At 38.5% G+C, this 24296-nt stretch overlaps 1 protein-coding gene across 13 annotated transcripts in view; it reads left to right on the top strand.

Annotated features, from left to right (window-relative positions):
• DAB1 (DAB adaptor protein 1) overlaps positions 1-24296 on the top strand; it is a 444762-nt gene that overhangs the window by 301402 nt on the left and 119064 nt on the right. For 9 of the 13 annotated variants that reach the window (XM_051625711.1, XM_051625710.1, XM_051625721.1 and 6 more), the window contains exon 3: positions 13954-14066. The exons of the other annotated variants lie outside the window; for them this stretch is intronic. The gene's annotated coding sequence lies outside the window, so the exon portion shown is untranslated. The remainder of the gene's footprint in view (positions 1-13953; positions 14067-24296) is intronic. 13 annotated transcript variants of the gene reach the window in all.

Here is a 24296-nt window from a genome sequence, read left to right as displayed (position 1 = left end):
TTTTCAACCTTATGGATTGTATTTTAATTTTTTTTTCAGTACTTGAAGTAACTGAGGGGAAAATGTGAATGATCTCTACACTGTAAAAAATCCCTCTCATTTCAGTTCCTAGTTACTTGAGATAGAGCTCTTAATAAACCATACTAAAAAGGCAAAGAAAAAGAGCACTTCAACTTGTTTAACCTTCATTGGATTTATTCAGGTGCCTGAAGTAGTTCCTGAGATCAAGCTGGAATGAAGAGATCCGAGCCGGCAGGACTCGGTGCTCATGCAAAAGCAGACAGTGTGTTAGTAATTTGACAGCGTTTCCAGGACCTGTCAGTCTCTGCCTGCAGACTGGCCATAACAGTTCAATTGGCATGTGTTTTTTGCCAGATTAACATGTAGTAGGTCACTTGAATTTTCCCCTTATTGAGTTCATGCCTTCTCTTTAATTCTCTCTCACAGTAATTTGTCAGTATTGATGGGAGGAAAGAAAAACTTCCTCAGTATTTAGGATGGTGGGTATTTTGAACAGGTAGCTAGCATGAATAATTTAAGTTTTATCCCCTTTTTTATTTCCTTGTGTAACCTTTTACCAGTCAAATAATTTTTAAGGTATTGTATTTTGCTTGTGGCAATGGGGGTGTAGGAGACTTTCCTTGATCTTTACTAGCTTTTGAATTTAATGGTGATGGGCTGCTAGTGCACTGATAGCTCAGACTTCAGAGGACCCAGGGCTGGAATTTCCCACTAGCTAGACAATTAAACCAAGCATAAAGGTAATTACAAAAACCCCAAAATACTTCTAAACTTTAATCCAGCCCAGCTCGTATTCATCAAATTGTACTGCTGTTCTTCAACAGTCTATGCAGTGAATATTTGTGGATGTTTTATTAACATTTTTATTTCCTCTTTCATTCCTGTATGTACAAAAATACCCAGTTAAGTTAGTTTTATTATTACTGCCTTCTATGTTGGCTTTTTTCAAGCTCTGAGGCATATTAGCAAATTCAAACCTTTTAATGGGAAGATTAGGTGACTCATTAGGTGTTCCTGTCTCATCTGTAGCAGCTATACCACTAATATCAAGGGTCTTCCCAGCAGGTGGAGATTTTCCCCCCTTTTTTAACATAATGAAGATTTTCCTGTAGTAGGATTTTCTTCCCTAAATGTGCAGACATTTCAAAAATGGTCAGTGTGTCACAGTATCACTGGCAGTATCATTTAAAAATGTTGAGGCCCCCGTTTATTGTTCCAAACCACCTGGTAGCTGTCGGCAATAAAGACTCCCCTTTTTAATTGCAGTATAATTAACACAAAACAAATCAACAGGAAGTGCTGCTTCACACAGCATGTTGGCAGTTTGCTCTAGTTTAAAAATGGTAAAAAAAAAAAAGTGGGTTTAATAAAGATAATTTTATGAATGGGTTGGTTTTTTTTTGTGGCTGCTGAAGTAATCAAGTCTTGGATCATGACTTCAGGACAGTTTTCCACCTGCCATCTCTATGTGACAGTTTTCATATATTCAGCCTCATTTTTATTCCTTCTGAAAATAAGAAATAAAATGTTTGAGAAGTCCTGAAGAGGCTAACAAACTGAATGGACCGCTTACTGTCCCTGGCCCTCACATGTTACAATCCTTACCTCCCTAGTAATAGAGTGAGCTATTCAAAAGCACTGTGTGTGGGTTACAGCTGAGGAAATTTGGTAAAGTTCTTTGGAATCAGATGAACTACACTGATTTACATCAAATGAGGGCTTGTCCACTGTTGCTATGTTACGTTTGTAGCAAATGCTAATTGATTTTGCTGCGTAGGGATCCTCACAGAAAAGTGAGAATTGTTATTGAGTGAATCCCACTGTGTCAAGCTTCAGATTCTGGATCTCAGAGCAGGATGATCTTGGAGAGGATGTGAAATTCTCTTTATGCTGTGAAACAACACTAGAAAAAGAGCTCTACCACAGCTGCAAACCTGGTCTGAGTCTTCAATACTCCTAATTTTTGGTTTGACAAAGAATAACAAGTTATTTTCATAAAGGAGCTCCCTGTTTGCAGCTCCATTTTTGTGGCAGAACTGTTGATTGAGCAAGGTACTTGCATGTGGTTGTTGTGCCTGTTGAATATAGCATTTCCAATGTTTCATGCTTGCATAATTTCTTCTGTTGAGCTTTTGGATAAGGCGAAGAGACAGCAGAGAGAGGAGTCTCCATGGGGTGGTTCTGTCTTTCCCAGTTCCTTGTAGAGGAAGCCTAGTTTGTTACCTTATACAAGATGCCCAATCTTGACAACTGCAGTGTAAGTGAGAAGAATCCTGTTCTCAGTCACTGAACTCTAGTTGTCTTGCTTTTTCGAGGCAGCAGAAATCCAGGGGCATGGATCATGTGCATCAAAGTTTGAAATATTGCTCAAGCCTGTGTAGAGAACTAACTCTGTTTTTTATTGCAAAGATTATCTTTAGTTCAAAGAACATCTTGCAAATGACCCGTAAACATCATGGGTGGCTGATTCTGCTAATCAGTATTTTTAGATGGAACTTTTTGGTGTAGATGGGAAGTACAGTCCAGAGAAGGAAAAGAGTACAGGCAGAGGCCATTTTTTTCATGGATCCCATAACAGAAGAACAAATTTTCTTGATTTGTCTTGAATACAGTGTTGATTTTGTGCATAACTTGCATGTAGACAATGAGTAAAGCAGCTATAATGCCACTTGTAATATATGTAGTGGAAACTGCTTTTGTGATTATTATTTCTTTTTTCATATTTTGGTGGGTTACATTGTACTGTCTTTAGCTGCTTCACAGTTATTTTATTTAAAGAGAAGTACTCATATTGAAAGATAACAAATGTATTTCATTTTCATGTGTGGACATATATTTTAATGAGAGAGACACCAACATTAGATTTTGCCAAGAATGTCTAGGGTTTGGTTTGTTGGGAGAAACAGGCTTCAGGAAACCACCAGGAATTGTGCTAGTTTCTGAGAAATGAGGATATGTATGGTTTCTTCTACCAAAAAAAAAAAAAAAGTATGTTCAGGAGATCAGTGTAGGGTTAACGTTGTGTGCTCAAACAATACTGGGGGAAAAGAAAAACCCAAAACCAGGATCTCTAAGGATTCCTTCCTATTTTGAGACATGAATGAGCAGGTGTTAAGTAAAAAGAGCAACTTAAGTTATAATGAACAAGATCAGAAGTAGTTCATAATAGCTCTCTCATTTTCACATGAATAAAATGTGAAGAAATTCAGCCTGGAGTTACAAGAAATTGTTGTGTAGGGTTTGGTCACTGCTGATGTGCTTAACGTTTTAGTGTCGCTGCATGAGAGAAGACCAGGCATGATGACAGTGTGTATTAATCTTAAGTCCTTATGAGAGTCCTAATTGTTCCAGCAATTACTTGCTGGAACAGCAAGTTGGCTACAGTGGATACATTAGGGAGAGCACAGTGCTAAATAGAATGTATTGTGTATTCAGGTCTACTTGAGCTTGTACTTTAGTTGCAGAAAGAGAGAATCTTGTCTGCCTGTCTTGAAAGCATGGGAGATGATGTCTAGAGGAACAATTCCAGTGCTTGACAATTAATAATAGCACTTTCAAGAGAAGCTTTTATCAGAAGACAAGCACATAGGTTACAGAGCAGTACAGAGAAGAATGTGGGGTTTTGTGCAGTTTCTAATGCATTGAGGTCAAATATCTAATTAATAGGAGAACAATTTAAAAGGATGATGCATGCAGAAGAATAGAGTTCTTCCAAGTGTGAATCTATTGCGTATATTCTTTATTGTTGTGATAAAAGCCTGAGAAATAGCCACAGGGGACCGAAGTGCTTTGCAACTTGCAGTAGAGTTCACAAAATGCTGCTTTTAAGGGAATTTAAATGAAAAAATCGGGTGTAATGTTTTTGGTGAGCTGCTGGGAATAACTTATATTGGTTCTTTTGCATCTCTGTGGAGTGATGTGAGAGAGAAACTTCTTAAGCGTGGTGCAGCAGCTCAGTATGTCTGCAGTGCTCTGAAAAGAGCCTGGAGCTGAAGGAGTTAACGGTCACTCGTTCTAGGAGGAAATACTGAGCAAGTGACTTAATGCAGCAGGGAAAGGTCGGACTTACCTGCGGAGTGTGGAAATAGGCACAGGAGAACTGATTGCTGGGGACTGTAGGAGCCTGTTTGTGGTTTGCAGCTGTTTTGCCTGAATGAATCAAGGATGTTTATTCTCTCCACTTAAAGATTATTTTAAAGCTTATGAAAAAGATATTAAATATATATCAGACTTATACAAGCTTTTCTAGATAAGTAGGAATCACTAATGGGTTCTGTATTACTATTTCACAGCAATATACCACACTTAGGAAGGGAAACTCTTGAGTTCTGGCAACCAGAAAACAGTCTTACTGGCCCTTTGTACCTAAAAGTTAAAAAAGCCTATTACATTTAGTTGTTATAGCCTTAGAAGCTATGCTGCAGTGTACCCATTCTTATTTCAAAAATATAACATGAAAAAGAGATTAGGAAAGAAACAGTTGTTACTACAATGTGTTATTACCCAGGGCCTCCCTTTCTCTTCCCTGAATAATTGTGTATTTGACTAGTAACCTGTGAAACAGTGTAATGGTCTTTTAATTAACTGGAGTGGGTTATTTTGTAGTTGTTGGTGTTTTCAAAGGTCCTATCTGCTGGCCGAAGTCTTGAGGAGCCTGTGTGCAGAGGAGTATGTTCTGTGTGCTGTTTGGAACAGCCCACTCTTTTTGTAGCACAAAGGCTTAGGGTATTACTAGCATTCGAAGATTTGACACAGCTCTGAATCCCCTCCTTTGATAATTCTGGTTGATCACTGATCAATCTTCTGATGAGCTTTTAAGACACAACTACCATGTCTAGAAGAATTCTTAGAATATGACAGAAAAGTATCTTGCTTGTCGTGAAGAAGTGTTCACATATGTCCACAAAGTTCTGTAAAACTTTGTAAAAAAAGTTCCTTGTAAATCGTTGCAATGATTTTGAGTCAAGCAATAAGTTGTAATGGAGACATCAGCCTTCCTGATATTTTTTGAAAGCTTTTTCATGTGTTGTCACATTTCAGTACAAAGGTTTGGGTAGAAAACAGCTTTTCTCATGTTAACTGGTGTTAGCAGTTAACTTTTCTAGTGTTGGTGACAGACGTTTTCCCTGCCATTAGAGAATCTTTCTATAATACTGTTGTTGATTCCATTGTGTGTAGGAATGTATTATCCTTAACATACAAAAATGTTACTTCCCTTTTATGCTGTGGTAAAACAGACATTCACATGCCCTCGTTTAATGTTTTCTCTATTGTGTAGCTCTGTATCTTAGACAGGGGTTCTTACCTTAGGGTACAGTTTTTCACTGTACCCAAGTGAGCAATAAAAATCCTCTTGCTCTGCACAGAAACCTTTAGGCCTGTAAGCTCTGCATTTGCTGCTGAGTTCAATGCTTTCATATGTATTGGATGGAGGTAGAAAATGTAGCTGTCCTTTCCAAAATGCCCATCATAGCTTTGTAATTAGACATTTGGATTTTCTTTTTCTCTTGTGTAACAGTTTAAATGTTATGTATTAGCAATAATGCAGAAATTGATGAAGTGTGGAACTAGTGAAATGGGTTAGAGGGAAAGGAAGTGAAAATATTATGAGCCATATGCCCTAATTTATGTCTTCTTAGAAAAATTGTCTAATGAAATGAAGTATTTGAAATAATTCAGGTTACAGTATTCAATGAGAGGTATAGCAGTGATAGTAGGGTGATCTTGCTTTTACCGTAGTAAATAAAATACAACTCCTGTTTTGTTTTGGGCAGGAAGAGGAGCATCAATTTGCATTGTATTGAGATCCACTTGTATTGTTGAGATCAGATTCTTTGTCTTTCCTATGGAAAGGCTCACACCATTGGGTTCAGTTGAGTAGCTGTGACAGCAGTTTCTGCTACGTTCTTTGTGACCCTTCATAGAGGCAAATGAGATGAGTGTTCTTCCAATTATTTCTTAATACTAATTTCCTGGGTACCATGAGTTAGCTCTCCTTTCCTCTGGCACCTTACCTGGATGCAGCACCTCTCATGACTATCTCCATCCACTCCAGTCTTGCCCCTCCCATGAAGCAGTTTTTGTCTCCTGACTCCCAGGTTAAACCTCCTAAGCTGTCAGTTATTAAATAGCAGTCACAAAGTCTTCTCTTCCAGTTCTTGTGATACAAGATCTCATATCAAACTCTATTCCTCCATTCTCTGGTCTGATTCTTGTACCTTCTGCATTCAAATCCAGCAGCTTGCTGGATGCCTTAATGGAAAGATGATGCTCTTGCTGTTGGTCCCAGTGTTTGTGTCATTACAGTTCAGAGCAGCAGTGGTACAGTGTTCGCAGGAAAGTGCATGCACATTTTAGTTCCTTCTGGAGGATGCAAGAGGGGTGACAGTGTAGAGAGGTTTTAGTATAGAGAAGTCACTAGAAAAGTGTAAAGTCTGTCACCTTACAGTTTGGGTAGTTTTGTGGGCATTTTTAGGATCAGCAAGAAAAAAGTTCCCATGACGTGAAGACCAAATCTTACTTCCTAGTATCAAAACCCAGAGAACTTTTCGACTGTAAGTTCATAACAATTATTTAACATGGTCAAAATGTATTATTTTCCTACAGTCTATACATCTTGGAAGTGATTCAACTCATTCCTCTTCCCTCATGTCTTGAAAATTGCCCTGAAGCAGACATACTTGACGTGTAAAATTGCAGCTTGAACACTTAAAAGTCTGGCAAAGTTGCAAGCAATTGAAAGGAGATTCTTACAGTGGGAAGTGCCAGGCAACCTTAATAATAGGTGATGCTTCCTGTCCTAACTTTGAGTAGAGAAAATGTAAATAGGTAACTTATTTACAGGGAATTATTTAGCAATGTTACTGTTCCTAGCAGCATTGTAAATGAATTTCTCAAACTTTTCAGTGAAGTGTGTGACCTTGAGATCAAAGATTGAAGAAATACTTGGAAGAGCGTATTGTGTACAGATTGTGTACTCATTAAGGTGCTCTGAGTCTGGTCATTTCAGTCAGAAAACTGCAGGAAAACCTAACTTATTCTATCAGCACATGTGACAGAATATTTCTGAGAGGTTGTGTTACAGCTGATGACTCCTGGGAGTCAGAGCCAAGGTCATTGGTACCAAAGTCCTGTGGCCTCCTGTTGGCTGGGGAGAGCAGAAATTAAACCTTGCTGTTCTTTGGGCCTTGGCAAGAAGAGGATTTGAAGTGTGAGGAGCTTGGAAAATTAATCCAGATTGATGATCTCTTACACTTGGGAAGTAATTGAGAGCTTCTGAAGAGGAATGCTGTATGTGTAGTCAGCCCTTGGGCAGATTCATATGTCTTCCCTTTTATATATATTTCAGTTCTAAGGCTACCAAAGCACCCTGTGGTGCTTAGAGTTTTCTTAGCAATTTTGGTATGTCATTAGGAAGAATATAGTAAATGTATCTTCTGCCTCCTAATACCAGTATTGACTTGACTTCAGTTTCAGGAGTACATAAAAGTCCCTCCACCTCTATCTTTTGTATTCAGGAAAATCACGGTGCTTTTAATGGCTTTACGTATATGAAGCATTTTGCTTAGGTAAACAGGCTTGGGATGTGGTGTTGGAATTCAGGGGGAGGAAGATGTATGAATAAAAATATTACTCTTCTTGGGCCCTTACTAGACAATTCAAGACATGCAAATACTGAGTCAGTGAGTGAAAATGTCATACTTAGAAACATGAAATGCAAGGACTGTAATAAAAATGTTGTGCACTTTAAGGTATCTGAGTTACAAAGAAAGCCAGTAGTTCATGGAATTATATCTATGAGCCTTTTAATATACTCAGTTTGTTCTTTATCTCCTACAGAGCATTGCAGAATCTGTTTCCCTGGAGGTGTCTGAAGTAAGGCTAGAAAGATCCCACCTGGTCTTTAATAATCCCCCACATGCATTATAATAGTCCAGAATTGTACTATCATTGTATAATTTACACTTAAATCCCTTCATCTCACTGCTCCCAAACCTTTAGTGTTACAGGTAGCCAGTGACTGCATACTTGAAATACCTTGGCCTTGTTGCTAATTTAGACATCTCTTTAGACTGATTTACTGTGGGTTGGGTGGTTTTGGTTCATTTTTTTTCAGAGAGTAAGACTGCAAAATACTTTTCTTCTATTGTAGTTAATAGATTCAGGAAGTAATTTGCAGATTGGGAAACAATGGATTTTATATAATAAAAGCACTGCCTGGGTAATTCATAAGGAAGATAAACTTGTATTGTTAAGCCTGCACATTTTCCTCCTATTTGTAGGGCATATTGCTCTCCTGTGCTTTCCACCATTAGGCAGTAATGTTATTGCATTAGTAAAAAAAGCACTGCTACTTTGACTGGCTTTCACAAACACACACAGAATCAAATAATGCATTTTCCTGAATTATGAAGAACTGTGTTATTTGTTTATAACTGCTCACTTAGTTATTGCTCTCAATGCTACATGTTACAATTTAATCACTGCTCTGAGTCTCTTGAGTTCGTGTAGGCTGGCGTGAGGCAGTGAAGGGACAAAGCAAAATGACTGGCAGTTAAGTGTTTCAATCAGTCAAGATACTGATTTATTTCTTTGAGGAGGAGTGTAAAGGAAATGAGAATGGCTGTTTTTTGTAACTGATGCACTGAATAGTCATCAGTTAAACTGTGGAGGTCATACATAAGAGCTGAAGTAGTTACTGAGAAAAAGAACACGCTACTGTGTGTCTTGTCATCCAGACTGAGCATAGACCTTGTGAAGCTTGTGATGTTCAGCATGTCCTGTAAAGGCAGCATAAAGGGTGAGTCTGGAATCCTTTTACATACAGGTCTTTAATCACAAATTACATGGAGAATTAAAATGCAGGGTGTTAGAAGTTGTTTGCTGTGTGACTAGCTAGTATATACAGCTGCAGTTTTTACGTGTACTGAGGATGTTTTTAACTGTATTACAGAATGTTTAAACTGGAATGCGACTCAGCTAACAAGTCCTATCTCTTTGGAACAGGGCAAGTGCTGTGAATCTTTTTGGAGTACAAATTATAACTCAGAGTGAAAATGGGAGTAAAAACATCAGCTAAACATTACATCTCTGCTTTTAAAGTATTCATAGGTATGCCTGAGATAGGAACAGGCACATTAAAGTTTTCATTGCTCACGTTAGTGCAATAGAAATAACTTAATTTTATGTTTCTCTCCCCTCTGGCTGAACTTTGTCCATTTAGTAACAGTAATTGTTCTTTCTTACCTTTAAGTGCTGTTTTTAATCTGAAAAAAACACAAACCAACAAAAAAAACCAACCAAAAAACCGAACAATTTTTAAATGGTCAAAGCAATAAATACTCTGTAGAAAACCTGACAGCATTAGGTGTTATTTATAAGATAGAGAAAATAGAACCAAATTTTTCCTAATGGTATATGATAATTTCTTTTGCCCAAGTTTATATTCCATCTGAACTCATAAGATATAAAACTTGAGAGGAAGCAAGCAGATAGTTTTGAATGAAATTAGGTCTTTCTAAGACTAAACCTCCAGAGCCCACTGAAAGTCTGTGCTCAACAATCATTGCTTTTACAGCGAGAGATACCTTCCCTATGAAGAAATTGCTTCAGTGGGATATTCCCTAGGAAGCCCACTGTAGCCTAGCCTACATTTTGTGTTCTCTTTCTAACCTAAATCCTGAGGTTTTCAAGCAGTTTCATAAAATGTATGCACTAAGTTTGATGAAAACGTGACTACATTAAAAAAACATCCAACCTACTCTAAGAGAAGCTTTTATTGTTGACAATAGAGAAACTTTTTACTGTCTTAGGAAAACTACATGACTGAAACTGCGACTACAGAGAGAGAAGAGGGGACTTGCTTCTTGGTCAGAGGAGAAATTTCCAGGCTTTCTGCTGAATGCAGTCTGGGGAAGTGAAGGTATCTGCAGTATGAAATGATAAAAACAGCCTTTGCTGTTGCGCTGGCTGGTAAAGGAAAAGCCTCACTTTGTAATGACACTGATTTCTGGATGTTTTATGCATGTTAGATGTGCTGCATCCAGATGAATTGATACTCCTTTTGAGGAGATTTTGAGACCTGCTCTGTCTCTTTCTCAAGGAATGTGCAAGATATGGTGATGGATGTATGATCATGATAGTTTTGGAAGATGAAGGAGAAAAGAAAATGTGCTGTGGGCAGGAAACAGAGCTACTTCAGCATTTCGTTTCCCTCCTGCCTTTTTTCAGAGCTAACAGCCTATTCAGTCTGAGTACAGATCTATTCTTAATGTGTTGAACTGCATTTTTTAGCCCACTACTGCAAGCCAAATTGTTATCCCTGGAGAGAAAATTGCTGACTTGATTTAATGGAGCTTTGTTAATCTAGAATTTCATTTATATCTTTTCTTGGATTCATCCGTTGTAGGTTCTTTGTGTTTGTTAAGTATGATTTTTGACAAAAAAGACCCAAATATACACTAATAGCAGCTATTTAGCTATCTTCTCAATGCCCAGGAGAAAGCTGTTGAGGAGAGTCTTGGTTTGTAAGAAGCAGTCAAAACTTGTATTAAGTCCTGTAGTGCCTGTGTTTGCACCACATCGATCATTTGGAAGTGAGACACTGAAGAGGCAGATCTTGACTATGTTCCTTGGCTGTGAGTAATTGCTGAGAAATAAGGGAGAAGAATACCTGAATGTTTTATCCATCATCTGCTTAGTGGCTGCATTCCTCACCCCTGCCTTGTTTGAATACCATTTGCTAGAACGACCAGTTGAATACACAGTAGCAGTTAAAAATACTCTGAGGTATGTCTGCTGAGAGACAGATCCAGATAGTCCCCTGGAAGACAGCAGATAAGGATTACATAAAAGAGAGAATGGGCCAGCCTGGGATGTGTTTTTCCTGCAGTATCTATTTCCATTTGCTCTGAAATACCTTTCAGTTTTTAGGTTACTTCACATTTTGTTGTAATCTCTTGGATGGAGAGTAGATTTGACATGCACAGTCTGCAAACAGGTTGCAAAGGTTTTTGATGATGTCAGGAATATTTTTAAGGTCTTAGCAGGTGGTATGATGCAAATGAGTGTATAAAACAAATCATAGCATTTTTTAACTATATTGCCATCCCATTCCCCAAACTGTAGAAGTGGATCTGGGCCCTCCTTCTCTTTGTTTTACCTCAGTGGTGCTAGGCCTTGTATAAAACTAAGAAAACCCCCAAACCTCTCTCTAAGAATGCTTGATAGTAGCAACAGGAGCTGTTTTCTGATGAGGAAATACCAGAATGGTGGGACTCTGGTTATCAGCCAGTCAGTGGTGTCAGCACTCAGATACCAGCATCTTCTGTGCCTTTCTTTCCCTTTTGTTAAATTGCATCATAAAAGATGTATTTGAGGTGAAGTTTTAGCGAGAAAGAATTGGCTTTGGGGGACTGTGTGGAGCACTGGTTTAGGGGAGGCTGCCTGGAAACCCCCCAAGAAGATGCTTGTTTGGCAGAAAAGTGTGGTGATGTAGATAGAGAAGGTCAGAAATGGGATGAATACAAGTTATTAGTGGTTTAAGAATATTAGGTGTGATAAAAATGGTAATCTCAGTGTTCATTCTCCCACATCAAGGAGAGACCTGATGAAAGAGGCCACTAAAATATTCTTTGCAGTTAAGTTCTGGATGGATTATGAATGGAACAAGACTGAGATTGGCAGACAAGAAGCTGTAGCAATTGACTTGTGAGACAACAGGTCACAGGCTGTGTGGCTTTTAAAAAACAGTGGCTCGAGATTTTAGTAATACTGTTCTGAACCTGATCTCTCGGTACTGTCTCCAAAGTGGAAAGGGGAAAAAGTTTTCCTAACTGCTATAACCTCTTAGTTTTCCTGTTTTCTTGAAGCACAGCATTCAGTAGCCTGGTTGTATTTTGCATGATGCCTCATGTGCTGCAGCTGCCCGTAAGCTCTGGCTGCTGAGCAAAGCAACCATCTCACCTGACTTGACTAAGACTTAACCATGGGCAGTAAGTCTTCCTGTAACAGATTTCTGTAGGATCAGACTTCTGTTTGTGGGATTAGTTTGTCTGTTTCTTAAAACAGAAAAAGTTCTTTATTACCTGTAAACTGTTGAGTGTGAAAAACTTTGTTTGCTGCCAGTTTTCTAGTTTGTATTTGCTTTTCCCATAAACATCTATTCTTTCCTAAATAATTCTGCCTCCTCAGAGCAATCTTCAGCTAAATGTGAAGACAGATTTGCCTCATTAGCAGTATGTTGTCTTGAAGCTGGGATTTGCTTTAAGGAGAAAATGATTGTTGTGATGTGAGGACAAAAGGTGATCTTGCCCATATTGCCATGTTTGTCCATAATTTATGTATTTCTTTCCCTTAGTTTCAAAGGATTTCTTTCTAGTCAGGAGTTAAATGGGCCCATTCAGTGTTTACATTTATGCAAATGATCGTTGTGTCACTAGGGTTGCATCATTTAAAAAAAAGTGCCAGATATTTTACATGCCTTTGAGTATTAAAGTGAATACAATTACCTGCATAAAAGGAGTTGCTTTATTAATTAATTAAGTTTGAGAAAAAAAGACTAGTGACCCTCTGAAGGAATATCAATAACCAAAACATTAATTATGCAAATAAGAACTGCCTTTACTGTTCATTATTCATAGTTTAACATGAAAATTGCCTTTAAAAATAATGCTTCATTCATGTATTTCAATAAATATCCAATCTGCCTGGGTTGTCAGTAGCATCTGGATTTTGAGACAAAGACTGCAGTGACACTGATAGAGACAGACCACTCCTTTCCTGTGGCACTTTCTCCAAGTGACCAGTGCCCTCTTCCTAATTGCTGGGCTGGTGTTTTTTGAAGCCTTGCTCTCTGAGGCAGCATCCCCCTTTGAATGAGTTCTTGCAAAATTTGTACACAGTGAGACAAGAGTTAGTACATTTCATAGGTGAGACAAGTTGGGGAAGAAGCAGCAAAACATTTGAAGAGCTTTTGTTGCTTTCTGGTGGTTTCAAAACAGAGTCTTTAGCAGAGCTCCAAGTCCTGTTTGAGGCTGTTCAATTGTGGGATTCTCTTTTTTTGTGGTTTTTTGTTTGTTTGTTTGTTTTGTTTGTGTTTTTTTGTTGTGGTGTTTTTTTTTTTGGCAAGTCAGTAGAGGTAGTACCAAGGCAAACAAATACCAGAAGGAAAACAAAGTTAGACCTTGTATTTGATTACTCTGAACTTATGCACTCAGTCAACTTGCTGGTCCTTTTTACATTTTGAAAATGTAGCTAGATGCCACCTGCCAGGTACTGCAGGTATTTTCATGCAGATTGTGAGAGGACTGCCCTTGTGCAGAGCTCTGCTTCTTTATTAAGTTTCACAGAGTGTGTTAACAAATTGAAATGAAGGATTTCCTTTTCGAAGCCCTAAAGACAATAGTCAGAGATTCTAGGGTTACTTCACACTCAGGTATAAGTATTCTTGTAACAGGAGAGAGAAAAGCTGTGTTTTCTTTTTCATCAGTTGAAAGGTTGTGCTGGAAATGATCTACCTTTTGTTTAGAGTACACAGAAAGAAGTAGTAGCTGTGCAATCCTAGACAATCTTTTACTCTCCTGTCCCTGAAGATTCAAATGTACCCACTTATAAATGTAAGACATTAAGATTTCCTTTTTTATTTATGCCCTAGAACTTACTATGCCAATAGCAGAAAGGGCTGATGAAGAAGTATGTCCCCCCCTTCTCTTGTAGCATGATGAATTGTGGAAGTCCTGATTGAAAATTCTAATCACAGCCTTGCAGTCCTTCAGATCACAACCCTTGACAGTTGATTCACTCCTTTTCATGCCTGCTGCCTCTGACTGCTTTTGCTGCCTCTTATGCATGAGTCTATCATTAGCACACAAAGCATGATGGATTGGTTGGGGTACCTCTATCCTTAGGACCTGGGAAATGCTTCTTTTTCAGAATCAAAGAACCTGTGTGTGACATCGTCATGAATGAGAGAAGAAAGTAATACAGTATTGGATGTGCCTGTTTGCTGCCACTGTTTAGAGAGAAAATGATGCATTATGAGGAATGTAAGTATATACTGGCCTGTTTGTTTGGGGGTTTCACTCCTCTCTAGCAAACAATGCAGAAAATCATGGGTCTTAAACAATGCATAAGCTGAGTCTGGCAAATGCTTGGAAGTTGTAACACATTTTGGAAATCTGAACTGTAAGCACTTCCAAAATTCTGCTTAGAGGTCAGCCTGTTCTCTTAAATTTCAATGTGATCTGATCATCAAAGTGATTAGGAATAATTGGCTGTCGTACTGACTGTGGACTTGATTTGTATATTCTGTTCTACTGACCTTTTTGACAAGAAACTTCTGCAAAGGTTTGCATCTGCAAATGCAGATGTTAAACTTGCAGATGCTTTTATTCATCTGTGCGACTTGGCATTTAATGTTTCAGTGAACAAGACAGTTAAGTTTTAGCTCCAGTGATTGATAGGAACAATTTTCGCATGCGGTATCAAAACAAAGTGAAAATATGTCATCTTCAAATACAAAGCTCTGATGCGTCATGTGGTCTTATAATAAATGAAATAGCACTACAAACCTGACAGATTTGTGAGAAAATGTTTTTAAATATATGATGATTAATTTTCAAGATGAACTGCAATAAAAAAAAAGCATTAGTAGATACTTAAAGAAAGTAAGGGGAGGCAGCTTTCTGAAATGAAAACAAGCAGGTAATGATAAGGCTGCCTTCACTTTGATAGCAGGCTTTCTAAAATTTTTGCACTGACTTAAATTGATATTCTGGCTGCTGCACGTGGCAATAACAGCCACTCATGCAAGCGTCACATCTCATGGAAATTCTACTTCTTGGATTTATACTGGGTGTCTCAGAAATAGGAGTAGCACAAAGTAGAGCTGAAGGTTTTTTATCAGGACTGGTGATTTTCTCCAAGCCAGCAAAATAGAACAGCACTGACCATTTCAGGAAAATAGAAGTAGTTCTGAAGTTCCTTGAAAGAAAACCAAACTTTTCTGGACTCAACCTGTTCGTTCAGTGTGAGCATTTGACACTTGAAGATTGACTTTGTTTTACATCAGGACAGTTAAACTAAATAATATTGTTTGTTAGATGCATCTGATTTATTTAAACATTGTTAGGTATATGGGGGTAAAAACATGCCTTGATACCGTTTTCACTTAGCAAAAAGTGCCAAGTGCTTTAAGTTTTATTTGTATTGATTTAGGTTTATTTTTACTGGTAGGGTTCCTTGCTTCACTTCTTCCCATTTCATTGTGTTTGCACAGATGTCTTGGCAATCGACAGGCACAGAATAGCTTGATGCACCCATTAGTACAATGTAGTTGCAGCAAGCATGTTGTAATGGAGTGAATGAAGGAACTATACACTGGGACAGATCCTGGATCCAGTGTAAACTGGTAGAGCCCCGTTGCACCAGAGTAGCTGTTTTGAAGTTGTTTGTTCCATGCTGTTACAGATCAAAACCTACATTAAACTGAGTGACACCGGCAAGTGTTTATCACTTGTAGTTTGAGTTACAAATGGCCAGTTGAAGACTTTCTTAAGCAGAGAAAGGCTTTTACATATATACACACACACCTATACAGGCCATATGATCAATGTATAAAGTAACATATTGAAACAGTGAGATTATTTTTCTACTTAACTGAGCATGTGCTTAGTAGTTTTTCCTCCCTGTGAGGCCTCTTTGCAGTCTCTAATGTCTCTTGTAGGATCAATTCCTGCCAAATTCAGAAAAGTAAAATGGTATCACAACCTAGCAGTTCCCCTTGCTTTGCTGTTACTTCAAGGAACTGCATTGCCATGAAAACGGATGGAACTTTTTCTTATGTCAGCGTGTCTGCTCCTTTAGTCAAGACTATAAAAATGTGTATAGATGTGCACAGAACTGATGTTTCAGGTGTTAATTTTAAAAGTAGGTACTGAAATATATAATTACGCACCTAATGACAGGAAACTACTGCTAGTGGTTCACACTTTGGTGGCACCTGATTGTGCTCACTGGTTCTTTCTATTGGTTATTTTTTTAAAAAACTGGGGTTGCGTTTCCATGAGTAGCTCATTGCTGTCCAAGGGGAAAACCCTTGCCTGTCTCCTACACATGGCACACTGTCCTGTGTTGGCTCTCTCTTCTTTAGCAGCTTAGAAGACATTTCTTTTAGAAGATAAGAGAAACTTTTCAGAAAAAGTGTTAAGAAGGAAATGGGATGCATTTTGGCTGAAGAGTGAGAAAGAAAGCAATGAGCTTTCATGGTGTATTTCGACAGAGACCTAGCTTTGTCCTAGTGAGGCCAGAAGTGAGCTTTCAGCTTGGACATGGAGGAAGAAGCTTCAGAAAGGATATGAACTGCTCTTTTTCAGAACTGGAGTTCAATAGGAAAAAAAAAGAGTCAGAATTATCAATGTTGTGTTATTTTGAAACAGCCAAAATGCATTTAAAAGATGTTAGAGTTATCATTTAGCACTATAAACTTCAGGAGGGACAAAACCAGACAAAAAAAACCACCACCACCACCAAAATAACCAGATTAACTGTATATGCAGGTGTACAGTATGTTGTGCTGCTGCATAATGGCTTTCAAATGCACACAAGTTGCTTTGGTCCTCAGTCCTTAATATTAGAAATATTTTTTATCCACTAAGATACCCAAAGAATAACCAAGGTCATGCTGAATCTGCATGTTCTTTTCCTCCAACTAATGCCAGTATCTATTCTGGGGAAAAAAGTAATCTGTCCTTTGCGGGTGCTTGCAGCTGTGTATTTTATCAGTAAGCATAGAAGGAGAGTTCCTGTGTTTTGTGCATGTCACTTTGCAAATGGAATCAGTATTTTTAGGGAGAGTTGCTTTCATCAGCATGTACACGTTTGCACGTGTTCAGTAGAGATCAGCATTAGTGAGTTTCTCAAATTAAAATACATACAGATTTCTCAAAGTTAGATGTCCTAGGTGAGACTTTCAAATGACCACAAGAAATTCAGCCATGGTGCTTCTGTCCTTTATATGCTCTACTTCAAATGTCAGAATCCTGGGATCTAAAACGTGTCAGATTATGTGGTGTACGTCACTGTACAACCTGGGCAGCCTGTGCAGTTACCACTTCCTGTTTGCCAACTGTTATACAGTCATACTATGTGGGCTTGCTTGGACTGGGGCTGGTTTCCATGCCCATGGAATGCTTTGTCTGTGGTCTGGTTGAGTTTTTCACAATCTCAGTTTGTTTTAAAAATGAGAATGCTCTGGAAGATTTTCATGATCATGACTGATCAGTTACACTTGGCATTTATATTTGGATAGAATCCAAAGTTTCTTAAGCATAAATATTCACAAACATATGATGGCTCATGTGAGTGTGGTTTTGAGTGATTCTGATGTCTGTTAGCACCTGACATGAAGTGACCAGAAAAGTGTATTCATTACTTCCAGTAACAATTGGATTGTGTCTCTTTTGCCATTTCTGACAAGTTGAGCTATCATGGAACCTGTAGTTATTTACCATTTGAGCTGATAAAGCTCTGCAAGCTTTGAAAGTTAATTCAGAGAACATTTGAGTTGCACTCATCACTGAGTAAGTTCTGTGCAGTGGGCTGGAATATTCAAGGGAGTAAAGCTTTGTGATTGTTTGTCTGAAAGATTTATTTTGTCTGTAGTTACACACAAAACTAGTGGTCTAAAACCATTAGCAAAGTAGGATTTTTTTTTTTAAAAATCTCTTTTCTCGGTTCAGTATTCGTACATGTTAACTTAGATTTTTTCCAGTCTATTTAAATCAATAAAATATCATCTCAATATTCTATTCCATAAGCGTCATCAGAAAAGATGTCATGAACTGAATGCAGAGACATACCCAGATTGTTCTTTATCACCATGTAGAGCTGCAGTTCAACCTGTAGCTGCACCAAAGTTAACTTGAGTTGAGGCAGGAGGAGCACGTCTGTGGCCAGTCAGGTTCCCCCTGCCAGTGCTCACTGACACAGCCTTACACAGGCTGCTTTCCTGCTGCCTAGGTTTGTCTGTAGATTATTCTTACTGCAGCTGGAGATTTGAAATGCAAGCTTGTAAAATCTTAACCTAACTGAAACTAAGCTAGTTTGTGATCTTTTTTGTGGGCTTGTACTGATGCTGGTTTGTAAGGTTCTCCTCTTGCCTCTGACTGCCCACTGTGATTTGTTTCTCTTTTCAGATTTTAACAATTATAGTTTTCCTGATGTCCTTAGCTTGCAAATAGTACCATGAAATAGGCTTCTTGTTTACAAAATAAGGTGATACTTACAATCACTGTAATGCAAGTATCACTTCTTGGCACAAAATAGAAAATACCTGTAAAACTAGGTTGGTATTTTAGATTAGCATTTGGAATGCTATCAAGAAGTGCCTAAATTATATTCGCCTCAGTGACTAACATTTTGACATTTACAGATGGTCCTCTGACTTTGTAGTTTGTCAGATGGGACCTGCATATTCTAGGCTGCATCAGATCTGGAATCTGAAGTATGAGGCTGGAATCTGTGCATGCACATTATTTTTTAAAAAAAAATTCACTTTTTGTACAGTAAGGTAGTGGTCACTCACAGATGGGAGCTATTTAAATAGTTACTAGATTATTAGATTAGAATTATTAGTTATTAGTGTATTAGAAATAATTTGAAGAGTGATTCTGAGTTGTGGACCTTATGTAAAAACTCCTGAAGATAATGGAAAGACTCCCATTTAGGTTGACAGACTTTGATCTCAATGGATGTTATTTCTTCTGATGCTTAAGGCTGCAGCTGTGGAGTCTAGTGTGCATGACCCACATAGTAAAAATGGGGATTTGGGATTTGTTTAATATTCTGATACATACTTTAATGAGGTGAGCTAAGTTCTTAGTGGAGAGTTTAGTTTGCCTCACAAATTGGGGAAATATTTTTCTTCTGAACACGTGAGTGTATTTAATCAAGTTTTGTATGTGTTGAACATCTGTCATTGAAGCAGCTCCTGCTCAGCCTCTGTACTTGCTCCAAGGGAAATCTGTGTGCTTGCAAGTTTTGTGAAGAGACTTTGCATGTTCAGAAAGTTGACCAAATAAGCTCAGTGTATGTGCCTAGTAGTAATTCCTGGGAGAGTGATAAGTGCCAAAAAGCTCAGTTTCCATTTTGCTCTGCCATTGTTTGGTGAGAGTTAATAAACCATATTTGCAGTAGTTAAATTCAGTATTCTACCTTCCTTTTTAACTTGTGTCTTAACAGAAAGGGAGACTGATCAAAAGAGACATTGTCAGATTACATGTGAAATCAAGATTTGTACTTTCCCAAGGAAAATGTGGATTTCTATATAGACCATTTTTACAGTCGAATACCAAAGTTTATTAAATATTAAAAATGTGATCCATAATAAAAATGAGAAAAATATATTGATATGTTCATCTTTTAAGCCATAATCAGTATAGTTTGTCTTAAATGGCCTAGACTTCCATTTCAACATCTAGTGACAAAGTGGAAAGGCTGTACAAACGTATGGTGCTTTAATTAATAGGGGCAATATTAAGCTTTGAAAGTCCTCTGGAGCTTTTGACTCTGTTGGAGCACTCTCTGTGCTGTGAATCTTCCCTAATAGTTTAAGCAAATGAACTCAAATAGCCTTTGGGCTGTTTTGTTGCACTGCGTTGTTGGGGAAAAATTAATCCTGTGCCATTTTGCATTTGCTGTCTGTGAATCAAACTGTGAAAGCTAATTTAAAAACTTTCACACTTGGCTTGAATGAGGACTGCCAGTGCTTGGAGAATGTTAAATTGAACACAATTAGCTCAAAGTGGGCCAGCTTAGAGATAACCATCAGCCTCAAAGAGCCCAGGCTTAATGACTGCTCTGATAAACTAACACAGAGGTTACAGAATGAATTTAAAAGCATTAAGTTGCTACAAGAAACTTCCTCTGTATAAAAAGATCTTTGAAACCACAGTAGTTTGTACACTGAGGGGTAGGGAGCCCTGTTGGTAGAGAGAGGGTCAGGCCCTGTGGAAAGTTCCATGCAGCACCATGCTGCATCCGTGGGAGGAGGATGGAGCAACTGATGAGCCTGCTCAGCAATGTTAAAGGCATAAATCATGTAAGCATTTGTAAGTAGGAGACATTGTAATAGCCATAAATGATCATTTATAGTCTCTGAAGTAGTTGGGTGTCATAGGTATTGAAAGAAGCAGCAGCTGGTACAGCTATGGTAGAGTGCAGTCAAGGAATGTTTTAGGGAATGATGGCTGTACTAGTGCTGAAGTTTGGAGAAATACTGTTGTTCATCTTTTGATTCTATCTGTTTATCAAGCTCTGCATCAACCTGTAAGGGGGACTGAGGTCCAGGCTTAATTGAGCAAGTGAAATTCTATGCCTAGTATTGGAGTTGAGAGTAGCTGTCAGGCTGGGTGTGAGCTGATGCTCCAGAGCCAGGGATTTTGGGGAAAGGGCTAAAGAAGGTGATAACAGGTGAAGTTGTGAGAAGTTCTCTACACTCACATCAACTGCTACTCTAATGCCTCTTCTATTAGAAGATGGGGTGTTTGTCAATCTCAGTGGACTGTGGCTTTTGGGGTATTGTTTTTCCGCGACAACATGTCGGAATGTGTTTGAGCTTATTCAAAACCTTCTTCCCTCCCCCTTACAATTTATTGAGGTATTTTTCTTTGGGTTGTTCTGGGGGTTCTGTGGTGGAGGGGGTTTTTTTATTTTTGTTGTTGGTTTGTTTGGGTATTTTTCCCCTTCTTTTTCCTGGAGAAAACTGCCTGTGGAGTTTTATTTCCAGGTGCTGAGTGAGGACTCGGCTCAAGTCATTCTGTTAGCATTGTAGTAAGCAACCACTGAACTTCCTAGTGGAGAGAGACCTTGATGGTAAATTGAGAAGTACCAGATCTGTAAATTAGCATTTTACATGTCATCTCTTCTGTGAGCAACATAAATTGTGCAGACAACAGCAATGTTTTTAGTTAATGGACCTAGCCATAAGCACTATTCACATTTAACATGTTTACAAGGGGTAGCATCCAGTCAAAAACTTCCATTAATTCTTTTTGCATGAACATTGTGTGCATGAGTGCATACATTTATGTGTGGATTTGTATATATGTTTATGTTATTAGTGTAGGCAGTGTTAAAGCATAAATAATAAGACAAAAAGAACCACTGAAAAAGTTTCATTATGCATGTAAATACACTCAGCAGAAGACTTAAAATAACTCTTTAATGGAAAAAACCCCAAATATTATGCCATTTGACATGAGGAATCTATTTTGAACTATAGTATATGCACAGTCTGTTTTCTGCCTTTCCTTTCTGGAATTTCTTGCTTGAAATATCACAGTAGCATGCAAAGGCTTTGCTTTAAGTTTAATTTTAATTTAATTTGCCTGAATCCTGTCAAGATATTTTAAAATAGGCAGTAAAATTGGAACTTGGCAATATTTGGCACTCAGTTTCTATAGAAATGGCATTCAGGATACAACTGTGGACTCATAAGTAGAAAAAGATGAAATCACACATGTTAATGATGATTTTTTAGATATCAAGAACATACAACTGTAATTTCTGCCTTGATTTGATTAGTTATGTGGGCAACTGGGGTAGCCCCCCAGTACCGGCTTGCGACAGGGAGGGTTTGTAACAGTCGTATAGATATAAAGCTGTGAATGAACTTTTTCCATCTGTTAATCCAAATGTTCTTTAATGGATAAAAATAGAAGCAAATTACAGCACATGCAGGAATCTGGGAATTATTTCCTGAGCTTCAAACAGAACGATTCTTCCAATAATATTCTGAATATTCTCATCTTTTGCTCTTGACTATGCTGCCTGAGGGTTACTTTACTGCTGAAAGGCTAGACATCCTCACCTGTGTTTGCTTGTTGGTGGTGACGTGGACAACTTCGTGAAGGTCACTAAGGATTTGTCTCAGTCATTCTCCTTGTGTTGATTCCGAGGGGCTCAGCCCTGATGAGGGGCCCTCCCCAGCCTCCTGGCGCTGCCTCCAGTGCAGGTTCAGTCCCTGTGAGTGGACCCAGCCAGCAGAATCAATCCACTCGCTTCTGCTCTCACCAGAGCTGTAGCATCACAGCAGAGTAAAGCATAAATCACAGTGGGACATCTCTACTGTGGGTCTCAAGGCAAATGTTTCTTTCAAAGTCATCAATCTGGAGGAAATAAAAGGAAAATAAAACTCCATCTAGAACACAGACAGATATTCTGTCTGTCTGAAGGAGAGGCTGTATTGCAGATGATGTGAACTTGCCCTCATGATGCTTCTGTACCGACTTGGGCAGTTGATTCTGAGCTAACCTCCTTATGGGAAACGAAACTGGCAAACAGTGTTGCCTTCTTTGAGCAGGCTTCTTCTTGGGGTATCCTGGTGCTGGATGCACACAGCAGCAGCATTTTGTCACCAGATAATTAGTTTGATCAGGTGACCCCCAGTTGATTGACCTGCCAGAGCTTGTAGAACCAGTACCCTGGCACCCTGCTTTCTTGTCAGTGCTGTGTGTGGAACCATCTGGTCCAGTGACTGTGGTACTTTGTCATGCATACAGGATAGTGGTAGATAAAGTACCACCAGTCTTCAGTGGAGTGTAATTTGTAGAGAGGAACCAAGGAGGTGAGAGAGAGGCTTTATTTCTTGGCTGACTGTCACATTTCCCAAGGAAAGTCTTTGTCTCAAAGATGGAATGCTGTGTCTTTTTGTGGTTGGTTTTATAGAATCAAGTAGTGCATTGCTTGTAATAATGGAAGCCTTCTGTGAGCATTCAGGGCCTTAAGAATCTGATTTGTCTTTCCAAGCACTTTTTGATGCTGCTTTTACACAAAGACACTGTGAAGTCACAGTTACAACTGGATCTCCTGGTTCTCTTTCCTATCTCTGCCAGAGTCTCCTCTGAGAGACAGTCTCTCTGCCAGGGTCTGATCACAGGTTGTTAAAGTAACTTTTGCAGGAGTGAGTGCTGAAAGAATGCAGCTTGCAAGCTGAGTTCAAGCAGACACTGCAATATGGTTGTGGTACACCTGTGTTGCCTTTTTTTCCTGTATGTTATATCACACATCTATAAAAATGTAAATTACTACGACAGAGCCAAGAACATCAGTAAAGAAATGCTAAATTTAACATGGTCCAGATGGAAGATAACTGCATGCAAGGTTGTGTGTGCAGTCACATGGTTACTCTTCTTCCCACATAAAGTCTTAGTGCAATAGAAGAGATTTGTGCTGGATGATCAAAATCAGGATTGCGTGGCAAAGGCAGTCACTTCGGTGCTTAGTGAGCAAGGGAGGAGGAGGGAGGGTGGGTCTCATGCCTTAAGGCAGCAGGATAAGATCTTGGAGATTGAGCTGTATGTGTCATTACTTTTGCTATGTGGCACTCAAGCCTTCAGCTCCAGTAAATATACTTGGGTTTGGTAAAGTTATAAGAATTTATAAAATGAGAATTCACAGTGGGAAATGTCAGTCAACTTTAAACAACATATGATGTTACCAGACATCATGATAATTAAACCAAAATACCTGGTCAGTAACCAAAATAGCAAAATCACTACAGAATGACCATAAAGAGTAGTAGCATTCTTGTAAGAGGCAGTAGTTTTGATACAGATTTTCTTGTCATGTTTTGGGCTATTGTAATGTGCATTTCTTTGAGTGGATTACCCAAATTACAGCATTAAATATCATTGATGGTAGCTACTGTTTAGCCACATGGAACTTCTGCATATTTATGGACTAGGAAGTGTAAAGTGTTTTCTGCCACTGTGGTTGAAAAGAAATTTAAGAGGTTCTTATAACTATAGCTTTTTGCAAAAGAAGCAATGTTGTTAGACAGTGAACTTTTTTTTTGCTGATCTGATACCTTGCCAATAGTATTTTAATTTTTGTGTACTTCGTTGCTAGGCACTGTTCTGTACTGTTATTGTTACCAATGTAATAATCCATCATCTGCCCTTCTCACTGTGGAAAAAAGATCTGAAGATGGAACCCAATGTGCGTATTTTTAAAACAAAAACAGCTCTAAGCTCTTACTAAAATAATAATAAAAAAATAGTATGTAGCTTGGATTTTTAAAAATCTAAGTAGGATGAAGAATTCACTGCAGATGATACTGTGGAAAGGCAATCCAGTAGGGATAATTAGTGTTACTATTTAAATATGCAGAAAGCAAAAAGCTTATCTGGAAAGCCGAGTGAAGTTATAACAGCATAAGCCTAATGTAAGAATGATTTGCAAGCAATAAAATCACATCTCCCTGACTTTGTAAGTAC

The sequence above is a fragment of the Apus apus genome, chromosome 7 (genome assembly GCF_020740795.1).
Source record: "Apus apus isolate bApuApu2 chromosome 7, bApuApu2.pri.cur, whole genome shotgun sequence".
NCBI lineage: Eukaryota > Metazoa > Chordata > Aves > Apodiformes > Apodidae > Apus > Apus apus.
This window is presented reverse-complemented; position numbering and strand designations above follow the sequence as displayed.